Below are 22608 nucleotides of genomic sequence, written 5' to 3'. Positions count from 1 at the left end.
CAGAACCCCAGCCTTAGTTTGATTCGAAAACATTACAAATTAAGCCGTGCTGCTATCTGTTGGGAGTTTTCTCCTGAGCGCAGATACGGGTGCGCCTAGGTGTTAAATTCTTAACGCCGTGACCGATTTCGGTGTTTCAGTGTTGTACACGTCGGTGGGAAACACAGGTCCAAAACGAGTTTCCCTGTAACGACCCTGTAACGACTGAGGCACAAGCAGCTGCGCGACATTTCAAGATTAGCTTGGACGCTTGAATTGACAGAACGTGCAGCAACATCGCTATGTTACTTGCTTTCACATTGTTTGTACGCTAAATTCTAGTGCAACCGTGACGCGCATCGCTAAACCTAACCGCGCTAAGAAGTGCTAGTATGCCGTCGCGGGGTAGTAGCCAGGACAGAGAAAAATGGGCCGCGTATCTGCTCCTTTCATTGCAAATGTCGACGGAAGACAATAGTCGACTGGCGCCCTTGGCAAGTAAATGCCTCCCTTCTCTTTCCCGCTCACCTCTAATGCTGTTTCTCTCCCGTCTCGTTCCTCTCAAGATAACACGCTAGAGGTTTGCTCAAGTTGATTTAAATTTACCGCGTTCCACTGCACCCAGTCGGGGGCCTCGATACCAACGCTGCCGTATGGCAGAGGCACGCGTGAATCGAAGCGCCCTACAACAATGTTTATAGAACCACGTTGCCCTACTCCACGAGCGTTCCAAGCGGAACGTGGAACCCATTAGTGGAACCTTTCATTGCTGTTGCAGTTTGATTTTTTTTAAATGCCGCCAGGTAGCACGGGCACCAGTAGGCGGCGGTTTTCTGCACTTGATATAGTATTTTATTTGCTATTCCAAAACCAAGCATCCGTGAATTGTTTATTAAAGGAACACTGCAAATATCACTCATGCATTGATTTTCTGCCTTCTATTTGCGTAGTGTCTTGTTCTTGTTCAATAATGCTCACAAGTATGAACATAGATTCGGCAGTGAGTATATAGGACTATTACGCAGTTTCTGTTTCACTTTGGCCGGGTGGCTGAATCGACAGACAGACCGAAATCTCTGCGTTTAAGTAGCGCAAGAAAGACTACCGTCTATAAAACGCGCTTCTAATTTGTTCCTTGTTAGGCCCGAAGGCATGCCTGGTACGAAATAGAGCACTCGCTGCCTCGACGGGCCTCACGCGTCCATCTTCTTTAGCGGAAGTGTCGCGGACCAGAAAGGAGAATCAGAGCTGCCTCCTTCCGTGGGCTATTCTTTATTGCCTTGCCTTGCGGTCACGTGACTCAGCGAAGGACAGATGATGCAATCGAAAAGAGCGGGTTGTCTTTCGTGGGGAAAAGGAACCTGGTTCTTGCCTTTCCTTCTTTCCGGTTGCCTTTCCTTCTTTCTCGACGCGTTTTTTTTTTTTTTTCATCGTGTGCTCTGTTTGCACAGCCGCCTTCATCCGCAACGCAGGTATTGACCCGGGAGGCAAACCCACCTCGCCCGTCTGTCTACCTGGTGATTTGTGTCAACAAATCGTGGAGATAAATTTCCTCCTACCCTATTTGTTAGCTCGCTTAGCTGGAATAGTTCTCCGGTAGTGTTTTTCTTTTCCTTTAGGGTCACGGATGAAAAAAAAATGTCTATGTGCGTCGCGGATTATTTGGTCTATGTGGTGCTGGGTTTCTGTTGCTGTGTTGAGGTGTGGAAAGGAAGACACCACTTATAGACAAGTTTTTTTTTCATTCTGGAGGTTTTTGCTTTGTCTATCTAGCAGCAGCGAAAATACGTTCGCGTCGTAAGTTTTCTTTTGAGCCTGATGGTTTGGTGATGCTTGAAATTTTTTCGTACGATTACACGGCTCTTTTGACAACGTCAGTCTATCCTGATTTTGTACGAAAGAGAGAGAGAGACGGAAGGAGAGAGAGATGGAGGGAGAGAGTGGAGAGAGAACGAGAGAGAGAGACAGAAAGAGAGAAGGAGAGAGGGGGAGATAGTGAGAGAGAGGGGGAGATAGAAGGGGAGAGAAAGAAGGAGGGAGAGAGAGAATAAACTTTATTAAACTGAACTTGTCTTTGAAAAGTTTATGGCCGTTGGCATTATCCCAGCTACGAAAATGCGAATCTTATTAATCGAGCACAGGAATCCGGAGTTCGTAAGATAGAGGTGATATGGAACTAGGGAGAAAAAATAATGAGAACAGATAGCTGCGTAGGTTGTACAAGAAACGGAAGCACATATCTGTCTCAAACGAGTAAAGGGCATCCCCTGGGAGTGGTTGCTTATCTTTCACGTTTAAAATAAAACGAGCAGTGTGACAAGGCCTAATTTTATTACCGAGCGAGAGTTATTCTGGGATAAACTCCACTGTACTCTTCTGCGCGAAACCAGTGAAGAATACTAGCGTTCACTTCTTACTAGGGATGCGGCCGAATGAACTTTAACGGGCACAGCCTAAACGGCTACGACTACCGCAAAAATCCCTATCCGGTTTGTGCGCACAGTTTTCTTTTTCATTAGTTCGTGAACCCGATTTCGTCCTCAGAGAACGTTGCAACCAGCAATAAAAAAATCACAATTATTGGCACAATTTCAAGTTTCCTACTGCACAACTTCAATAATGACGTCGCTCGTGAGGCATCAAAACCGTAGTAATCAATGTGTTGAACCCATTTTACCATTCAAGCGGTGTGATAAAATGGAACCGGAGGCACCGGTCATATCACACAACCATTTTTGTCGGTGGTTCCTATCGCCGACGGAGGCAGTCACAAAAACTAGCCCCTGTTACGTCACAGAGCCAGCGTGAAAAAATGGCTATTCAGGCGCCATTGTTTCTACGACTTCCCTTTATACCTAGCCTAATTGTTTAAAGTTCTCGTTAAAGTTGACGTTGTTGCATTCGGGTAGGCGTCCCCGAGCCGAGCTCTGTTGCCTCCCGTCATGCGTGGGGTAGCGGGGTGAAGCGAGCGGCCAGCCAATGTTGCTGCCTGGAAGAAGACCAGAAGCCGAAGGCAAACTTAATTTGTTTACTGCATCGCGATAGCTAAACCGAGGCAAGACAAGAACAATGCCCCGACGGGCGAGGTTACAGTTCAGGACTCGAGCAGAGTGGCAGCATTGATTCACTGCTCTAACAGGAATGAACTTGAGCGATTGGAAGCAAGCCTGAGTCACCGATACAGAGACGCCTACTCGAAAGGCGCACGTAGTGGAGGCTACACCACATAACAGGAAAGCGCTGCACGAAGCTTGAAGCACAGCGGCGCGCCGATTTGTGACAGCGTGCGTTTTATATTCTACTGTAACAATCTATTCAGAGTGAACCGAACTTACCTTTTGTCTTCATGGTCTCGTTAATGAAGTGTTGCATGCGTATGCGAAAATTGTAGGTGCCCGAACGGGATCAGTTGTCGTACCATCACCATCACTTGTCAGCTGACGCACCGGGAAAAAGAATTGCGGTTATCTTCATAAGCTATACTCGCTTCTTTCAACACAGTTGGTCCTAAAATCATATGTGTGGTGCGAAACGAACATCTTTCAAGTTGCGCTTAACATAAGGTAATTTGTGATGTTATATATCTTGACGCATGTATGTACACTATTTTGGGAGGCTGCGCACTGTCTTTTTTTTTTTTTTGTACAGTCAGATCATTACAACATGGTCTGCCACTCTAACCAGCGAACCGTACGTAGACACGTTCCAATGAGCAACGAGAAGCGACGAGATATCAATTTTAAACTGCAAATAATTGCTTGTCAAAGGCAACCAGCTTACCGACACTTGAGGTGTCTATAGACTCATCATAGAGGCCAAACGTAATGCAGTTTGACGTTGTTTATTTCCACCACAACGAGACTTGCAGCCGTTTTCCACGACCACGTCATCACAACTGACACTAGTGAGTGGAAGTCGGCTTCAAAAAGACGACCCCGGCAAACCGACGTCTAAAATCTGACGAAAAAGAAAATCCCATAAAGCTTCAACAAGCGTTCATCAGTAGAGGAAAATTAATCTTTTTCCATAGATACCATTAGCCGATGTAGCAGAAAACTCTTGGCGCACGGAGCCCCAAATTTCGTCTGGTCTTCTGACGAAACTATTCCTCATCCTCTGTTTTAGGAGACGGCGGTTACTGATTACGGGAGGTAGTCATACTATATAAGATTTTTTTATTCCTTTTTTTCAGCTTTAGATCTCGGATCTCCCTGTCCTATAGCTATTTCCGTCTCGGCACCGCGTTTCCTACGTGTGTGTGTGTGTTTTTTTCTCTCTTGACGTCGCTCCCTTCGGATAGTGGGCGCGCACCTTGATTTTGTTTGCCTAGCCATCCCCCGTCCGTCTGGGCGGTATTGATCGCGGACTAAAAGGGCGACCCGGGCCTCGCGCTGCATTTGTGCATGTATATATCTATCTACCAGAGCTCGGGCTCGGAGCTGAAGGAGGGTCGTCGGCAACGAACCGAGTCTTCGTCACGCACGCGCATGCGCAGTAGACGACGACGTCCTGTGCGGTCAACCCCTTGGGCGATGTGACGAGGCGGAAAAAGTGCGCGTGAGGCGGGGGAGGGAACAGCTACGCCCCAACAAATGGGACCCACTTATTAATTCAGGTTGTTTCTCTAAAGTGCTTTATTCTCATTTGCCCTACCTCGTGCTGGACATTAGGCTCACCCGGGACGAACCACGAACGTATTAAAATGACTTGTTTACCGTCGCTATCCATGCGTTCAACGCATTTTCGTTTAATACTAGTTTTGCTATCCCCCGTTTCAGGAATCGCTGTTGTTTTTTCGCTACAGTTCTGAGACTCGTTTTAAATTAGATCCGGAGCACTGTACATAAAACGTAACACTTGAGAACGAAGAACCAATATAAGCCTAGGGTACATGATGGTCACTGTAATGGGAGGCTCCGGATGAATTAGACCACCATTGGGCTCCTTCACATGGCTTTAACGTCGTGCAGATGACAATATTCGTGTTGTGTTTCCCTTCAAGCACGGTAGTTACAGCCGGCATTCAGAACCGCGTTGCCGTTCTGGTCATGTACAGCCTGGCCGCTGATCAATGGAGTTCATAGACTATGTGCTTGACACAGTAAGCGTTCTGTTGATTGAGGCGCGGGATCTGGATAAGAAATAAAAAATTACACCATCTTCCCGTGGGGAACCCTGATGAGGATGCGAAGCATCGCGGCTGTTCCGTGTGGTTCCATTGTGTTGCCGTTATGTTGAGTGATCTGGTTTTTACTAGCGCCAGAGGGAATTCCGCGTCCGGGTTCACACCGGTGGCAAAGGCACGCAAGTGCTGTGGTGTTACGGTGAGTAGGCGGTGGTTCTCGAGGCGCCGAAACTCGTCCATCATGTTCTTGTCGATGTTGTCTCTGTGGTAGAATCGGTAGTCTCCGTCAGCTTTGGTGAGGTAAAGGTTGTTGCCATTGGTGCACCGGCTGAGAGCAATGTACACGCCCTCCTCTTCGCAGCTTTGTCATCTCGTTCTTCTTTTTCTTCGGCGGTTCCCCTACGGGAAGATGACGACGGTGGTTGAACGCGAACCTATCTCGTGATGGATTCTTTGGTTGGCCAATCGCTAGGGGCATCCTGCCACAATCAGCATCAGAGGCGCTGCGGACGGGGCTGGTTGAGCTGCAAGGCGCGTGGCGCTTCCCGCCACAGCTTTCCCACGGGAAATTCAGCATCCCCCTCTAAAGTTTTCAGTTCGTCGTTTCCGTTGACGTTCAGCTTCGCGTGCCTTCGTTGTATCAGTAGCTTCTTGACGTAGTTTGAATGAGTCAGGACATAAGGCGCGTTCGTAGCACTTGCTCCTGCCCCGGATTTGTAGCGTAGTGGGAAGAGCACCGCGTACCTCCCGTTGCGGCCAGAGAGTCGTGGGATTGAAACCGAGCGCCGCTAACTATTTCTTTTTTTTATACTGTAGTATCACGGAGCTGTGGGTGTAAGGAGGAGAGTTGCGCATGCGCAGTGTGAGTGTGGACGGCGCCGCCATCAACGACGGAGGACCAGGCGAGCCTAAGAAATGCTCCGCATTTAAAAATCAAAACGCCTTCCTACAGAGAAAGATTGACTCTGATTGCGTGGGACATAGCTTCACATTTTAATATTCTTGGATTCAATTTTGGTTCCAAATGTCTCCAAATAGATCCAATTGAATCCGAGCACTTGGATTCAATTTCGGATTTAACTACTTCGGATTCAAAATAACTCAAAGCAGTTTGGATTTTTGAATCAAAGACTGATATCCAAACTGCTTCGACCGTGTCGGATTGGCGCAATAGAATGGACGTCGGCTTTGTAATCTGAGGGACCCAGGTTAGACTCCGACCATGGAAGCATTTTTAAATGCAGAGCATTTCTTTAACTCACATGTAGCGTCCGCCGTCCGTCCGCAACAGCTCAGCGCGCAGGTGCGCCCTCTCCCCCACTCCTCCTCTCCCGCATCACGCTACCCTCCTCGCTCTCAACAACAGGTCCGCACCCCTCCCCCTACACTATATAAAAAAACAATACTTATCGGCGCCTGGTTTCGATCCCAGGACCCTGCGGGCGGAACGCAAGGTACATGGTGCTCTTGCCACTGCGCCACAAAGCCGACACAGAATCAAAGGCTACGAACGCGACTTATATCCTTGACTCATTCAAACTACGTCAAGAAGCTGCTGATACAACGCATTCACTACCACCAACTCCCCAAACACTAAACGTTAACGCAATACACCCACCCCCTAAGCGACGCATTTACTCGAGTCCCCCTCGCGGGGAGACGGGCCCAATTTTTTCTTGATGCGCTTGATGTGCCTTCGCTTATCATTATCATCGTTTTGTGAAATCCATTGTGTAAAGTTGGCCTTCCTGCAGTGCGTCTTCACGCGACATCTAACCCCATCAGTGGGGCAGGAAACCTTCGCTTGAAAGGAACGCAGGAACTTACGCTACCACGTACGATGCAAGATAGTAGATGCGACTCATGCCACGAGGTTCCGAACATTGCATAACTTTTCGGAAACAAGTTTCTCAAACGTTCTTGAGTTTTCCGCGAGGTTATTAGAACACTTGGCATTGGAGGTAAACCCTGGATTCAAGTTTATTGTCCATTCGAAACATGGATCTGCTAGATTTCAACAAAGAATGTATAAGCCTGTGGCCAGCAGATTCTGACGAGCAATTACGCAAGAGTTTTGCAAGTTCCTACGAAATTTTCCTTCCGAGTTAGGCGTGCTCAAGATTTCGACGAACATGGCCGATAATAGAACCAGAAAGCGTCACTCATGCAGCCTTCGCTGTAAGCAAAAAACACAACCGTTTTCGATTGAAATATAAATTGCTATGAAACCTCGCTAATAAAAACTCAGTAGCTCTACAAGGGCAAGTGTGGGCGTTATCTGTAGTGCGACTTGAGGTTACCATGTGAGGCTTTCAAGCATCGGGTTGCGGAAGGCAGAATAGCACATGGGCCAATGGGCAGTTTTTCTGCGACATTCTCATTTCTACCTTTCTAGGGTTAATACAAAGTTAGCCTTATCGTCGGTGAATCAGGGGAAACTCAGGGGCTAGCCTTGCGACAGAAATTTTGCCATTTCCCTTAAGACACAGCTGGTAATCTTCCACCCCACCCTCCGCGTACGTCATTGTAGCATAAGAATAAATATAGTTATAATCTCTATTATGCCATCCCCTAACCAATGTCTCAAATCTTCCCTGCTAACCACCGGACACACCGCGGTCCATGGCTCCATATGGTCGCACCATACACAGCTCTTGGCTGCATCTGCCCATCTCTTCCCGTGCACAAGTCGATTCCCGCGAGCCTCGCTCGGTGAGCCCCAATTACGGGATCGACGTTCCGGGGGCGGAGCCTAGGCATTCCCACCGTTCTCCGACGATGCGCGTTGGCTTAATGCCGGATGGGGATATGCGCGTGAAATCGGATTTGCGTCGGAATGAAAGCGCAGTGTCTGCTTACGGAATATCGACCAGATAGGACGTGCGAGTAGGGAACGGCTCCGAAACAGAGCCAGAGCAACGCCATCTGGAGAACAACAGCCATCCTCTTCGTTCCCTCCACGAACATGTTGCAGCCGACGAAGCACTCGCTATTTCTTTCTCTCACGACAAGCGCATTTCAAATCTAGGCCATTAAGAACAACAGAATGGGATGATTCCAGTTGTCACGCTGACGCAACGCAGAGGTTGCAATACCCATGGCGAGTTCGTGTAGAAGAAAAATGAGGGATGATGGAAAGGGGGTGATGCGAATGCGCTAGGCGGCCCTGCATTAGCGAGAAATATACCCGCCCGTAGCGTAATTTGTTTTTGCTCTAGCTGAGGGAACACAATCTCCGCTGTGTGCGTGTCGGATGAATCGCACGCGGGGCGCTCGCATCGGCGGGGTTAATGAGATCGAGGAACGCAGTCCGTTAGCGAGCGCCGTGCCACGCGTGCTTCCATCGGTCGCTATCGTCAGATGTGGAAACGATCGAATTGTAGTTGATGCTCGAGTCATATTCCCGTACCCAATTTTTATCTCTACTTTTGGAAATAAACGTTGTATGGTGTTTATACTTCGTTAGAATTTCTGTTGGAAGTGCGACTTAATCAATGTCGTAGTTCATGCAGCTGAGTTTTTATACCAACTTCTTCCGGACGACGTTAAACTTTGCCAGGAAGAGAGTGATAGAAGAGCGAAGAACTCTGGGGATTCACTTTTTTATGTTTCCTTGTTTTCCTTTTCATTCGCCTGTGCGTTATCGAGAACACTTATCAGTATCTGTACATTCTGAGAGAGACAGAGAGAGTGTGTGTGTGTGTGTGTGTGTGTGTGCGTGTGTCCGCGTGTGCCCGTGCGTCCGCGTGTGTGTGTGTGCATGTGTGTGTGTGTGCGTGTGTGTGTGTGTGTGTGTGTGTGTGTGTGTGTGTGTGTGTGTGTGTGTGTGTGTCCGCGTGTGTGCGTGTGCGTGTGTGTGTGTGTCCGTGTGTGCGCGTGTGTGTGCGCGAGTGAGTGTGTGTGTGTGTGTGTGTGTGTGTGTGTGTGTGTGTGTGTGTGTGTGTGTGTGTGTGTGTGTCTGTGTGTGTCCGCGTGTGCCCGTGCGTCCGCGTGTGTGCGTGTGCGTGTGTGTGTGTGTCCGTGTGTGCGCGTGTGTGTGCGCGAGTGAGTGAGTGTGTGTGTGTGTGTGTGTGTGTGTGTGTGTGTGTGTGTGTGTGTGTGTGTGTGTGTGTGTGTGTGTGTGTGTGTGTGTGTGTGTGTGTGTCCGCGTGTGCCCGTGCGTCCGCGTGTGCGCGTGTGTGTGCGCGAGTGAGTGTGTGTGTGTGTGTGTCCGCGTGTGCCCGTGCGTCCGTGTGTGTGCGTGTGCGTGTGTGTGTGTGTCCGTGTGTGCGCGTGTGTGTGCGCGAGTGAGTGTGTGTGTGTGTGTGTGTGTGTGTGTGTGTGTGTGTGTGTGTGTGTGTGTGTGTGTGTGTGTGTGTGTGTGTGTGTGTGTGTCCGCGTGTGCCCGTGCGTCCGCGTGTGTGCGTGTGCGTGTGTGTGTGTGTCCGTGTGTGCGCGTGTGTGCGCGAGTGAGTGTGTGTGTGTGTGTGTGTGTGTGTGTGTGTGTGTGTGTGTGTGTGTGTCTGTGTGTGTCTGTGTGTGCGTGTGCCTTTGTGCCCCTGTGCGTGCGTGCGTGCGTGCGTGCGTGTGCGTGCGTGTGCGTGTGCGTGTCTATGCGCGCGCGCACGTGGCTTCCGCATCTGGACACCGAAACAGCCCTCCGATTGATTCTGGGGTTTAACGCGCCGACGCTACACAGGCGATGAGAGGCGCCATAGTCTAAGGTTCCGAATTAATTCTGACCACCTGGGGATCTTTAAAGCGCGCCAGAATCTCGACACACGGGCGTTCTCGCTTTTCACCTCCATTATAAAAGCATCCACCTCTTCCGGGATCGAAACCGCGTCCTTAGGCTCACCAACCGAACGCCTTATCCACTGAGCCACCGTGGCGGGTGAAACAGCTTTCTAGTGGTTCCCCGTAGCTAACAAAGAAGGAACACAACTAAACTGTAAGGTTTAAAGCGGGATGTACAACAATAATTAGACACGGCCGAGCGAAGGAACATCGTCTTAGTGAGCTCTGGTAGAAGGAAACGAAGGCTGAAGGTAACTAAATTGTACCGCAGTGCACGACGCTTCTGTCTTAGCAGACAAGACAAGAATAAACAGTCGAGATTACCCACTATATGAGAAGGCATTTCAAGCCTGCCTTGAAAAGTATAGAATGTAATAAATTAGACGTGTAATGGCTTGTTTCTGGAGGTTCCTTCTCAAGAAAGTTCGCAATTACATCGCGTAAAAGACCGAAGAGTAGAAACATAAACTAATCGGAAGTTTACTCAGCCTGCGCAGTGGTCCCTAAATCGCCTTGTTTTCCCGAAGCACTGCTGAATAAAGTAAGCCTGAGTTCCGGGTCACTGTAGGTTATGTTTAATGATATCATGCTGTACACGTACACACATTAGTTAAGAAAATTACACCACAATATTTAATTCGCCATCGTATGCAAAAAAAAAGCCTACATTTTTATTCCAACTTGCACAGACGCTTAAATGCATAACTGGGTTGTTCAACTTCCGTTTATATGAAACCTAATGGATTCGGTGCACCCGTTTAGCTAATTCAGACGTCCGCTGGCCAGAGTATCTTGGTGGGAAACGCTTTCTGCCTGTATGAGTAGTGGAAGCGGTGCATTTAAGCGATGCCCGCATGTTCTTTGTAAGGGGATAAAAGACCCCTCTGTGATGATGCAACAGATGGAATGTTATTACGAAGGACCTTGCGAAATAAGACTCATCGAGAGCAAAGCCAAAATACGTAAAACAAAAGAAAGGAATATTTAGAATGACTGAAGGGCCACAAGTCACCGTGTCGCCCACGACACGACCTTTAGGTTGGTTGCGGTCGTCGCGTACAGTGACGACTCGCGTCTAACGAACCGGGGACACACCTAGGCGCTGCGTTGTTTACGGCTTGCCAGCTTGCGTTCCGCCCATCATCAATTCTAAGCAGCACGGCCGAGACTGAGCTCGCGCGTAAGGAGCTTTTTTGCTGTCCGCCTCCCCGTTTCCTTCGGAAGCTCCAGACGAGAAGTTTTCTTCGGAAAATAAAGCCGCATTTTTCATCTTATCCCTGATTCTTTGCATCGGCACATGGCTGTCGCGACATGCAGTAAATCTGGGGTGATACTGTCTGCTCACGCGACAGGTCAGGATGCGAGTCAGGTTTTCCACATCCGCAGCCTAATTATGCACAACGACGAAGGTGTAACTTTTGCCACACAAAGACTCAGCCATTATAGTTACGAAGCATGCTCGATGTACTGAAAATTTATTTATGAGCTCCTTTTTTTTTGGTCACTTTATTTTCTACTTACCGTATTTTCGTGCGTGTAACCCGCACCAAAAATGCGAAAATTTCAGGGGCGAAGTAGGGGGGCGGATAATACGTGGGGTTTTCCCTGCGCAAAACATACAAGGACAAAGAATAAAAAAGAAGAAGAGCGCACTCTAACAACTGAATTTTATTAGTGAACTGGGACTTTCGACTGTTAGTCAGTGTATTCTACTTGCTAAATGTACGCTTTTTCTGTCTACTTAGTATGTGATGTGTTGTTTGAGCAGTAGCTTTGGTGCAGTCTTTCCTGTATCAAATGTGCGGGCAATACGCGAGGATTGTTTTCTTTTCCGGTGGGCTGAAAGTGAGGGTGCGGATTATATGCCGGGGTGGGTTATACGCACAAAAATACGGTAGTTTCATTTCTTTTTTCTTATATTTCTTATCCCTTCGCTCTCTCCCCCCCCTCCTCCAAACTCTATCGCTATGTCTTTGTCTATGTCATCACATTTCCTTTCCATCTGAAAAACTTGTCTTGTAGCCCTAGCTTATTCTTGACGCTGTATGCTAAGCGGGGAAGCTAACCCAGAATGTAAAACACCGCCGTCACTTCGTGGTGACGAGAAATGCGGAGCGACCCCGCTACCAGCCTTCGAGTACTCGACATCTAGCCGTGCGACGTTTTATTGGAGTTCCTGTGAGCCAAATGATACATTATGGCCATCAAGAAGAAATTATTAGCCCTCGAAAGAGTGCACAGATGTTAGGGTGGTTGCAGGCGACTAATTCAGGTTGTTTCGGCGGTATAGTTTGGTACTAAAATATGCTAGAGGGAAGTCTGGCGGTATCGTATGGGCTGTTGTTTTTCTTTCTTGGCCTGGCTTTCGAACAAACTCGAAAGTGGCCTGTGGCTGCAAAACCATAACACTGTGTGGAAAACGCCACTTGTAGTTGTTTACCGACATAAAAACATAGCACATAAAGGAGATATCCGTCAAGAATCTCTAAATGATTCATGCAACGCGACCAGGAAAAAGTATGTTGCTTTCTTGTTGTGTTCCTCATGACGGTCCACAAGAAGCCGTGCCACAAGAACGGTCGGCTTAACATGGATTTCAACGGAGCATCCAGCATGGATTATGGATTAGAATTAAAGCAACATGAGACCCCGCGGAGCGGGCAGTAGTCGTAGTCACGGACATGGGCCTCGCTCTTGGCTGGATACAATGACATGTATGGCCGTAAACGCTTGTCAGTGTTGTGTTCGTACTGAAAAGAAACTGAAACGTTGAATTCAATTTCGAGACTGAAATCCTGAACGTTGGAATTTGAATTCTGAAACAGCCCAGATCCAGCTAGTATTTCAATGAGCCAATTAAATCAGGAAATATGAACTAAGTTTTTTATGAATATATTCATAAAGCATAAATTTGATTACTGTCCCAAGCTAGTTTTTCTATGCGTGCGAACAGCCTTTCTTTTATTGTTAAACAAATAATCGACATTTGAGCAAATTGGTGTAGGTTTAACACCTCGAGGGGTGGTGCAATAGGCAAATATGCGAGAAAGGAAGAAGACAGGGCTACGCTGCACTCACAACTAACTAACTTTCTTCTTTTTGAAAACGCAACATGGACATGAATCCTGAGACCCTACCCGCGTGCCCCTACATAATAACGCATAATGTAGGGCCGCAACACATCCAAAAAACACTGTGCACTGAAGCAGGAGTTGAAAGTAATTGTTAAGTTTTTGAACCAGTTCGAACGTGAAAATACGTTATCGGGCAGAGGTATCGAGGGCACGCTTACACAAAGATTACCTGTTTTATCACGTGAAAGCCTCAATAACTTCCCTCATGAACTGACTTTCGTGAACGGAAAGGATTTTAGTAAACAAAGTTTGCAATCGTGAAAAAAGCTACATGATTAATAGCTCAAAGTTCCGCTATTTCAAAGCTCCGGAACTTGAAAAAATTCCGAATTTCTTTCAAATAACACACAGAAAAGAATTTTTTGAAGTTATGTAGGGCAAGAGTAAACGCGCCCTCGGCGAGAAAAAAAATAAGGAAGTGGTGCGGACTTAACGACTATTTAGCAATCGAACGTCTACACATGGGGAACCTAAGTGTAGCATTAAACAGTGGGAACGGATAATTATGAAAATTCCTGTGTTTCCCCGCGTCTTCAAATTTCGGCAAATGCTATACACTAAACTTTTTCTGTTTACCGTGGGCACTACATTTAGAGAGCTCGTTATACGACCTTCGGCATGAGTTATGTCGCCGTAGGTCATCCCCGCGTAATTAACAGCGGCGGTGTTTCCGATCGAGTAGTTCAACGCTCCGCTCTCCGGCGAGCTGCACCCAACTGGCGGCGAGACGGTGCGCCGTAACCGCGTAGGTGGCGGGTGCTTAGCGCGGTGTTCATCGAGGAGCGGCTTTTTATGAGCGGTCCGGAAAGGGGCGCACTTCGGGCGGAAGCGGCTCGGGCATGCGTTGGTCTGCCATCACGGCCGAGCTGTAGCGCGAGAGCCTTTAAACGAGGCAGCCCAGCACACGCGACAGCAGACGTGTCACAACCGCTGCCTCTCTGGTTTTCTTTCAATTATTTTACGCTCTTCAGTCTGGTGGGTCCCACAGTTTCGAAATTCTGGAAAACGCTTGAGTCGGCGCTTTTTCGAAATATGGAAGTCGTACGATGAATTCCGGCTACTCTGGGAGTGCGTTACGTACGTGCATTGAAAAACTTTATGATGTGGGAGTTTGCGAGCTTGTCCGCGTCGTCGCGTGAGTGTGTCTGACGTTATTGCTGGAGAGGTTCGCCTTGACCGTCAGCACTGGCAATTAATGTACTTGTATGCTTCCGGCACTTCTCTGGCGCTTCGTGAACCGTGTGTTTCTGAGGCAGTTTATAAAAAGGGCCTCTACACCAGCTTACTCAAGAAACCACCAGTAAAGGTTATGCCACTTCGATGTGTGGAGACCAGAGAAAGAATTTTAGAATTTAGAATGCGTACCGTTAGACTGTACCAAAAAGGGCGCTTGTGGAACTGAATGTAAAAGGGCTACACAGTTCGTTTGCGATATTTTCCGTGGCAGCATGTACAGAATTTTTAGATAAATGAAGCTGCCCAATCACTGCGCTATCCTCTTCGTTTTATTGGAGCGAATGGTTCTGAAGTTGCATAAATGGGGGTAAGGTTGCTTCTGGGGTGGCTCGCGTGTTCACGTACCCTGGGTTCATGTTCGCGCCGCATGGCTACCAAGAGACGGCGGCGGAAGTAGCGGGAGACAGATGAATATGATGAGGATGATGGCATGTTTATCATGCATGGTTTACGGCGTTAAACTACAACAGAGCCACTAGGCTTCACAGTATGTGTCGCTTTGCTGTGCTAAATAGGTCTCCCGTTACAAACAACTGCAGCCGCATCGGCGTCGGAGAGAATATGCGAGGTGAAAGAACCTAGCGACTATTTCTAAGTGTCCAGAACTGAGACGATTGCAGAGGAGAGCGGACCTATTTTAGAAGACCCGCAGACCCCATTCTCGCAGGCGCACTTTTAACGTAGGAACGGATGGAGTACGGTAACCGTGGCGAAATGGGGTCTGTTGCAACGAAGTTCCGGCCGCCAGCGCCGAGCTCTCCTCCACCCGTAATCACTCGCGTGCAGTCACTTCGTCTCTCGGGTCCTTGCAGCAGCTGGAGGTCCCGGCGCGTGCAGCCCCGGATGCTAGCTGCGGCCGCCTCGTCTACCGCCGGCGCAATGTTTATAACCTGCCATTCCACACTAACTAGCTCCGCCGTTCCCTCTCTCCCTCTTCGCGCTTCGGGTCGCGCCAGACGCCTGCAATGCTTTTCCGAAACCGCTTTTGCGGGACCGCTGCAATGTTCTTCAGAAGTTTCAGAAGCCATCCTTAGTGAAGTGAAGAATAATCGTGCAAGACAATAGTAGGCTTCTGCCCTCCTATACGTGAGAGAGAGAGAGACAGAGATAGAGAGAGAGCGAAAGAAAGAGAAAGAGAGAGAAAGAGGAAGACAGAAAGAAAGAGAAGGAGAGATATATAGAGAAAGAGAAAGCGAGACAGCGAAAGAGCGATGGATAAATAGAGACAGAGAGAGAAAGAGAGAGAGAGAGAGAGACAAAAGAGAGATATATATAGAGAGAAAAGAGAGAGCGAGAGCAAGAGAGTAGAGAAAAAGAAAGAGAGGCATTTATTGGAGGCAAGGTGGGCTTTCGGCCTTCCGGGGAAGGCAGATCGGGCTCAAAAATTGGGAGGATCTTGGTGTTACACTCAGTAGTGCCGCTAAACCTATTTAGTGACACTAGTACTGAGTATTCTTGGAGCAGAAGGAGTCTTGTATCTTGTAGGTGTCACGTAAGGAAGAGGGAAGCAGATGCGCCGTCTTGACCTGCTGGTTCTTGCGTGCAATTAGCTGAAGGATAGCGTGGTCCCACTGCTCTGAGACTGGCACGCTCTGAACGTGAGCCAATCATATAAAGCGAACGCGGAGTATGGATGATTTATTTTGTTGGAGTGTGCGCGCACGTTGCACTGGGACGTTTTTATGCTCGAAGTATCTTCGGCTGCAACGAAACCCTTCTTGGAATCTTTGTGGGGGAACGGACGCATTTTGCTAGGTTCTGAAAAATCAAATATCGTTGCCATTTCGAAAGTTACGTGGTTCGATGCCCTACACGACTGCATTTAGCGTGGGGACGCTAACCACCCGTCTATGACCATTTGCCGTGAAAGAGGCCATCAAAACAACATACGACCTAGTTTTATTCAAACTGTTTTGTTCTTTGTAGTACCCTAAGCCCTTGTCCGGTAGCAAACGATGCTTTTAACAATTAAATCCAACATTTCAATTATCCCGCACCGCCGCATGTTGTGAGTGAGCCATGATGTATTAGAATGAAATACCTGAGATGAATAGTTAGTATCCTACATTCATGTAGCGTCTAAACGCTTCACTCCAATAGGTACCGAAATTTATGACGACAAGATACCATGCCGAAATGCGCTTGGTGGCCTTTGGTGTTCCTAAATGGCGCAGCGATCCCGCTCGACCACCACTTCAGTGCTCATTTTACTTCTGATATCTGACCTCTGCGTGCTATGTTTTGTTAAGGTTCATGGTGATTACTATGTAAAACGTACACTGGGTATGAACCGACCAACAGGGTCACGAACGTGGAATTGTCGCTTTCTGAGCGTGGGTCGGTGATAGTAGCGTTTCGGGTGCGTGTATGTTTACGCGTTCGTTCACAGCATCTACTGTTTAACAACCCAATTATTACTGCTGTAAAAAGAAAATGCATTGTATTGCTAGCACAAAAATCTCTATGTGCAACGAATAATACCTTTTTACCCGCGTATGAATTTGTGAGCCCCAGCCAATCGCAGAAGTGTACCGTAATGCGTCAAAATTGTAGAATTGGAAGAAGCGGGTTCTATTACAATTAGTGACGGCGGATTTTGAGACGGGCGCCACTAAAGGGGTCAATGGGCGCAATTTCGAAGACCATTAAAGATCCTCACGTGGCTGAGAATAGTGTGCAGCCACTCGCAAAGCCGTGCACCTCATCGCCGCAGGCCGTGCTGCGACACATTGCAACCCCAATTTGCGCACTGTCGTTCCATTCACCTATCCGCATATTAACATGGATTTCAATCGCTGCGTGTCCTTAAGTGTGATCAGTTCTTTTTTGAAAAACTATAGCCATGGCCACATATCTCTCTACCTTTTTCATCACGCTAATTGCTTCCGTCCTCTTTTTTAGCTAGAAAAAAAGTAAGGAAAAAAAACAGAAAAACATTTCAGGATTAAAGCCTTACACTGCAGCGAGTGTTGTGCGCTGATTGTTCCGCTTCGTGCTGGAAATCAGTGGTGGCGTTAAAAGTACCAACTGAATATATATATATATATATATATATATATATATATATATATATATATATATATATATATATATATATATATATATATATATATATATATATATATATATATTTATTTATTTATTTATTTATATTTATATATACAAACTGTTGGGGAAGTGCATCGGAAGGCCTATGTTGACGCGGGCATTCGTGCTTCAAGCGAGCAATGCCGGGCGGCCTCGTTTGCTAATGGCGCGGCGGCTGCCGGTCTCCTACAAGATTCAGCGCGACAAGAGGGTGCTTACAGTGAGAGCACCTCGGTAATGGCGCCCGACGGCCGGTCCTTGAGCGCACTGCGGCGAAGCACTGCCCGTGTGTGTACGTGCACGACGACGAATGACGCGCTGTAACGCTTCTCTTTGTTGTAACGCCAGCACATTAATTCCGGCCCGCTTTGTTTTGCCGACTCGACCCACTGAGCAGCAGCACTAGGCTTACGAACGCTGACGAAGCCATGAACATGGTATGTAGGGGTTAACGCGAAAAGCAATGCGAGTACTCTCATGTTCACTGACACTTAGTCCGGCCTGCACCCCAAAAACAACATCGTTGAACGTTTCATTGTTGAACGATTGAGTTGTGTAGTGCTGTCAGATCGACAGTTATTTGTCTATTTGTGGTTGTAAATGAGTGTTGGAGCTTCTCGGGATAAGTAGCGACTGCTGCGAACCTCCTCCGCCATGAAATCTAAGGTTTGACGAAATCTCGTCTGGTCGGGTGAAATATTCATAGTTGAAGAAACTGGTTATCGCCGACCAAAGGTTTAGTGAACAAGGCTTCCGTATGGAAGCCGAAACGTCTTTTTAGCCTTTTATAACTCAACGTTTGGTCGGCGATAACCACTTTCTTCAACTATGAACTCTTTCGCCATGTTTCACCCGGAAATCAAACAGTTGCAGCTCAGGGAGTAGTTTTGATGAAGAGCAGTTCTGGACACTCGATTGTGCTGATAAATACAGTCGGTGTGATGAGCTAATGCAGTGCAAAATTTCATGCTCGCATTACGCAATGTCGCAGCGCGGACTACGTTTCTCGACTCAAATCGCATGTTTGTCCTCGTCATTGGTCTACGTTGCTCCTTTTGTAGCCAGGGTTGCTCACTGAGGCGTGCTTCTTCGATTAAGAGGACCTGTGGCGGATTTCAAACGTGTAAGGGACAGTGCAACTCACCGTGAGTCAAAATTTCGATTCTATGCCTTGGAGAACAGGATCTTTGGGCGGAACGTTGAAGTTTAAACCTACCCTCCCCTCTTTTGAGACTACTGGACGTTACATCCTTGCGAACGTTTGTAACTCCTACCGAAGACATAAAAAACAAGGACTTTGGCATATGAAGGAGTACGGGGGAAGGAAGGAGCAGATCAGATCGCTCATGGATTAACGAACCGAGTGGAAATCAACGCGTCCCGCTCCCCCCCCCCCTCCTCCCTTTCAATAATATGGCGAAAGACTGGAGAGGAGCTTAGGGCCGAAAGACTCCAATACTCGCCATTACATCAAAAACTTTGCGCAGAAGAAGCCACATCATCCGAAAGACTCCAATTCTCACCATTCTATCAAAAACTTTGCGCAGAAGAAGCCGCATCGTAGTGATGAAGACAAACAAACGCCAAATCAAACTTACAAACATACAGCTAGGTGCATCCACAACCATATCACGACACTTACCCCAAATGAGGCGGTAAACTGACAGAATACCGGGTTTCCTGGCTATGTACGGATAGACGGCCAGACAGTATAACACCACAGGGGGAGCAAGAGTAGTGGGAGGCAGCCTTTGTGAGCCCAAGCTTCAGAGGAAAGTGATTAACCAGGCTGGAGTTGTTTCAAGATCCAGTAGAGTCTTCGCTCTGTAGTGAACATCTAATATCTGTAGTGAATAACCTTTGCTCTGCAGTGAATATCTAGTCTTCTTTCTCAATAAAGTCATTGATGATAATGCAGACGGCAGCTCTTAGGGCGCAAGTCTCGCATTAACAGATATTGTGCAGGTCTTTCTGTCAACGAGCGCGTTATTGACTCATGAGCATTAATGTCATGTTCCTAAGAACCAGGGTGTCGAACGGAAACCGAACCAAACCGAAACTGGAACCAAGCCGGTATTTTGGCCTGAACTGAACCCGAACCCGAACCATTATTTTTTGAACACGCTGAACCAGAACCTTGACTGAACGGAAAAAAAAGAAATATCGGCTTCGGGTTTACAACATAGCGGTTAACCCCCGTTGACGATATCGGGTGGTCAGCGTCATTAAGGACTTCTCTCCTTCACGCACCATCAACTTCGCTGTCTCTCGCGCACTCTTCCCCTTCAGATGATTCAAACGCTATAAACGCTCTCTTCGTGGTCACAACATGGTGAAACGCCTACGCACCAATATTGCAAAGGTTTGTTGCTGCTGGTCGAACAAGCAGCGTGAAAGGCTGGGCAAACATATGCCACGCTCTCGGCAACCAGCCCGAGGCTTGCAGCATCGACTTTGCCCTTCCCTCCTGGGGACTGTGCAGGGGCCTTGAGCACGCGAAATTGCTGCACGGCGAAGCGCATCGTCTTTACACAAGCGAGGCGAACGATACGCAGCAAAAAAGAGAGAAATACAGCGAAGAAGAACTGCAGAAATAGGTTTCTAAAACGCACAACAGGGAAGGTAGCAGGGGAGACGTGGCGAGGCAGAATTTCGTGTATTAATTCGGAACTGAAGTGATGGTATTCTTTCCAATCGAGAGGTGTATGCATGGTCGAGTTCGCTGATTTCCACTAGAGTCTTAAATTTGGTGCGATAGCCTCTTGTAAAAAAAGATACGTTCTTTACAGGTGGACGGAACGCCCTATTGTGTGTATTTGGTTTACGTTGAAGTTTGTTGTAGATTGTTTTGTTATAATAATGCCATCAACATTCCCTCTTGGTTGCCGTGGTACCAAGCCCGATAACGCATGCAGTGGTAGGCGCTATTTCTCTGCCGGGTCTCCTTCCTCGCTTGGATATAGCCAAGCGTGGAAGGAGACGCGGCAGAGCTTGGTTTACATGGCCCATTTAACGTCCCTATGGGGACGTTAAATGAGCCATGAACACAAAGCTCTACTTTGCTTTATTTGAAAAAATTCATTGTCATCCTCATCATCATCAACAAAAACAGCCTGTTTAGGTCCACTGCAGGACAAAGGCCCCCCCATTGACCTCCACCCGCTTCTGCCCCGCGCTACCCGAGGCCATTTTTTTCCTCCGAGTGTCCTTATGTTGTCTCTCCACCCAGTTAATGGCCTTCCCCGTCTAGTCCCGTCTTTCGGTGTCAATTCTGTTGCCCTTGAGGTCCACCGGTTGCCAGTTCGTCGTACTACATGGGCAGCCCAAGTCCATATCTTTATCAAGCTTGAACAATGATATGTTCTATTCGAGTTTGCTCCCTAATCCAGTATGCCGGTTTTCTGTCCCTAAGCGTTACTCCTAACATTATTCGCTCCAAGGCCCGTTGGGCGGACCTAAGTTTGCTTTCTAGATGTTTAGTAAGGCGCCAAGTTTCCGCTCCGTATGTCATCACCGGCAGGATGCTTTGGCTAGCTGCCTTTCTTTTTGGTAACTAGCCTTAGCCTTTGGTAACTTGCTCACCACCATTGTAGCATCAAGGACGTTTTTGTCGCAAGAAGAGATGATAAACATCGAAAACTTTCCAACTTTCCTCTCCTCAACATCATCAGTGACGTAACAAGGAAATAATTTAAACAGAATTGGCAGTTTGTTAACTCGTTGTTAGCATCCAGGCGGTGCAATAGCACGAACAGTTGCCAATAAATTCCACAGTCATGTCTCTTGTGGGTGGCTTTATGCAGCCTAGAGCACGACATAAGGTCAGGGTGAAAACGTGGCTGGCATTTGCACTAAACTTTCATTGGAGCAAAAGGAAAAAAGAAAAAAAAAAGTGGTGGTGAAGCGTCCGTAGTCGAGGATGCCTCTTGACCAGGCCGACTCGATGACCCGAGAAACTAAGACCCTCTGGCTGGCCGGGTCCGGGCTGGTAAGCTCAGTCTCCGACTGCTCCGGGGTGGAGAAGGGGGTAGGTTAGAGGAGTGGTAACAGGAGTATACCAGGTGGGATGTGGTAAGCGGAGTGTCGCAGTGTTGGCATTGACGGGGGTATGTAGTGGGTGCGATCTGATGGGGGATACGTGATTGTAGGAAGTACCGTTCTGAAGGCGACGATAGATAATGGCTTGCTAGTTCGTTAGGGAGGCAGGAGTGGTGTGTAGAGGGGTAGACGCGTCAGGTTGAGATGTGGTGTGTAGAGGGGTAGACGCGTCAGGTTGAGATAGAAGGGTGCTGCACGTATTAGCGAGGGGGATTTTGAGGTCGGGCACGAACACGCCCGATAAAATTCCGCACGATAAAATTCTCCATCGGTGGAGAATTTCCGGGAGTTCGGAGCTCCGGCTACGTTTTCGTTAAAATCTAGCCTAATTTATTAAAGTAGACTTTAATATTGCACCACGCTTATTGAAAGTGCATCATTATCAATGAACAAAAATTGTATTTGAGTTTTATGGTGAATTTAAAGTACAAAACTTTTTTTTTACACTTAGTTAACAATTCAGCTCTGAACCGGTTCGCGAATCGGCTCAAGCTTGCGAACCGGCTCACGAACCTGTTCGGAGCATGATTCAGTCGAACCGGAACTGAACCCGGACGAAATGGATTTCTCTGAGCCCGAACCGTAACCGAACTGGTATTTTTTTTCGGATCGACACACTGCTAAGAACTCGTTTCACGTATTAGCTTTTTTCTTGTTATTACGTGTGAGCAGAATTTAAAAGCTAATTTTGTAAAGCAAAAACGTTAAATGTTCTCTCACGGCGTCGGCGTGACCGAGTGATGGTTCTAAAACTGGTCGATCGCACAAAGAGAGAAATAAAGCGTGGGCCTGGATCTGGGATTCCAACCCGGTTGATACGGAATACTAGTCAAGCGCGCATCCCCTATACCCAATGGCCGATCCTTGGCGCGAGGTAACAAAAGGTGGACCTAGTTCATGCATTGTGACCTTCGACCTAAAGGCGTGTATTAGAGACATATACTGAGGCCTGCAGGAGTAACTTCGGCGTGCTAATTGCCGAAGTACCGAGATTAGTGGCATGCCATACCACAGAATCTTCCGTTCTGACGGACCTCCATTGCTGACGGTCCTCAACGGAGGGAGCACGGGAACAAGAGGGGGGGGGGGAAGGGGGGCAGTGAACAGCTCCTTTACACCTCTAGTAAACCCGCACGAGTAGGGATTGCCCTGGAAGTTCCGCCTATTCTACAC

General features: G+C 47.8%; 1 protein-coding gene across 1 annotated transcript in view; it reads left to right on the top strand.

Moving 5' to 3' along the window:
* Sk (small conductance calcium-activated potassium channel) overlaps positions 1-22608 on the top strand; it is a 510824-nt gene that overhangs the window by 28471 nt on the left and 459745 nt on the right. The gene's annotated exons all lie outside the window — the stretch shown is intronic.

Source organism: Haemaphysalis longicornis, unplaced genomic scaffold, assembly GCF_048455015.1.
Source record: "Haemaphysalis longicornis isolate Haplotype H1 unplaced genomic scaffold, Haemaphysalis longicornis Haplotype H1 scaffold_7, whole genome shotgun sequence".
Classification (NCBI taxonomy): Eukaryota; Metazoa; Arthropoda; class Arachnida; order Ixodida; family Ixodidae; genus Haemaphysalis; species Haemaphysalis longicornis.
This window is presented reverse-complemented; position numbering and strand designations above follow the sequence as displayed.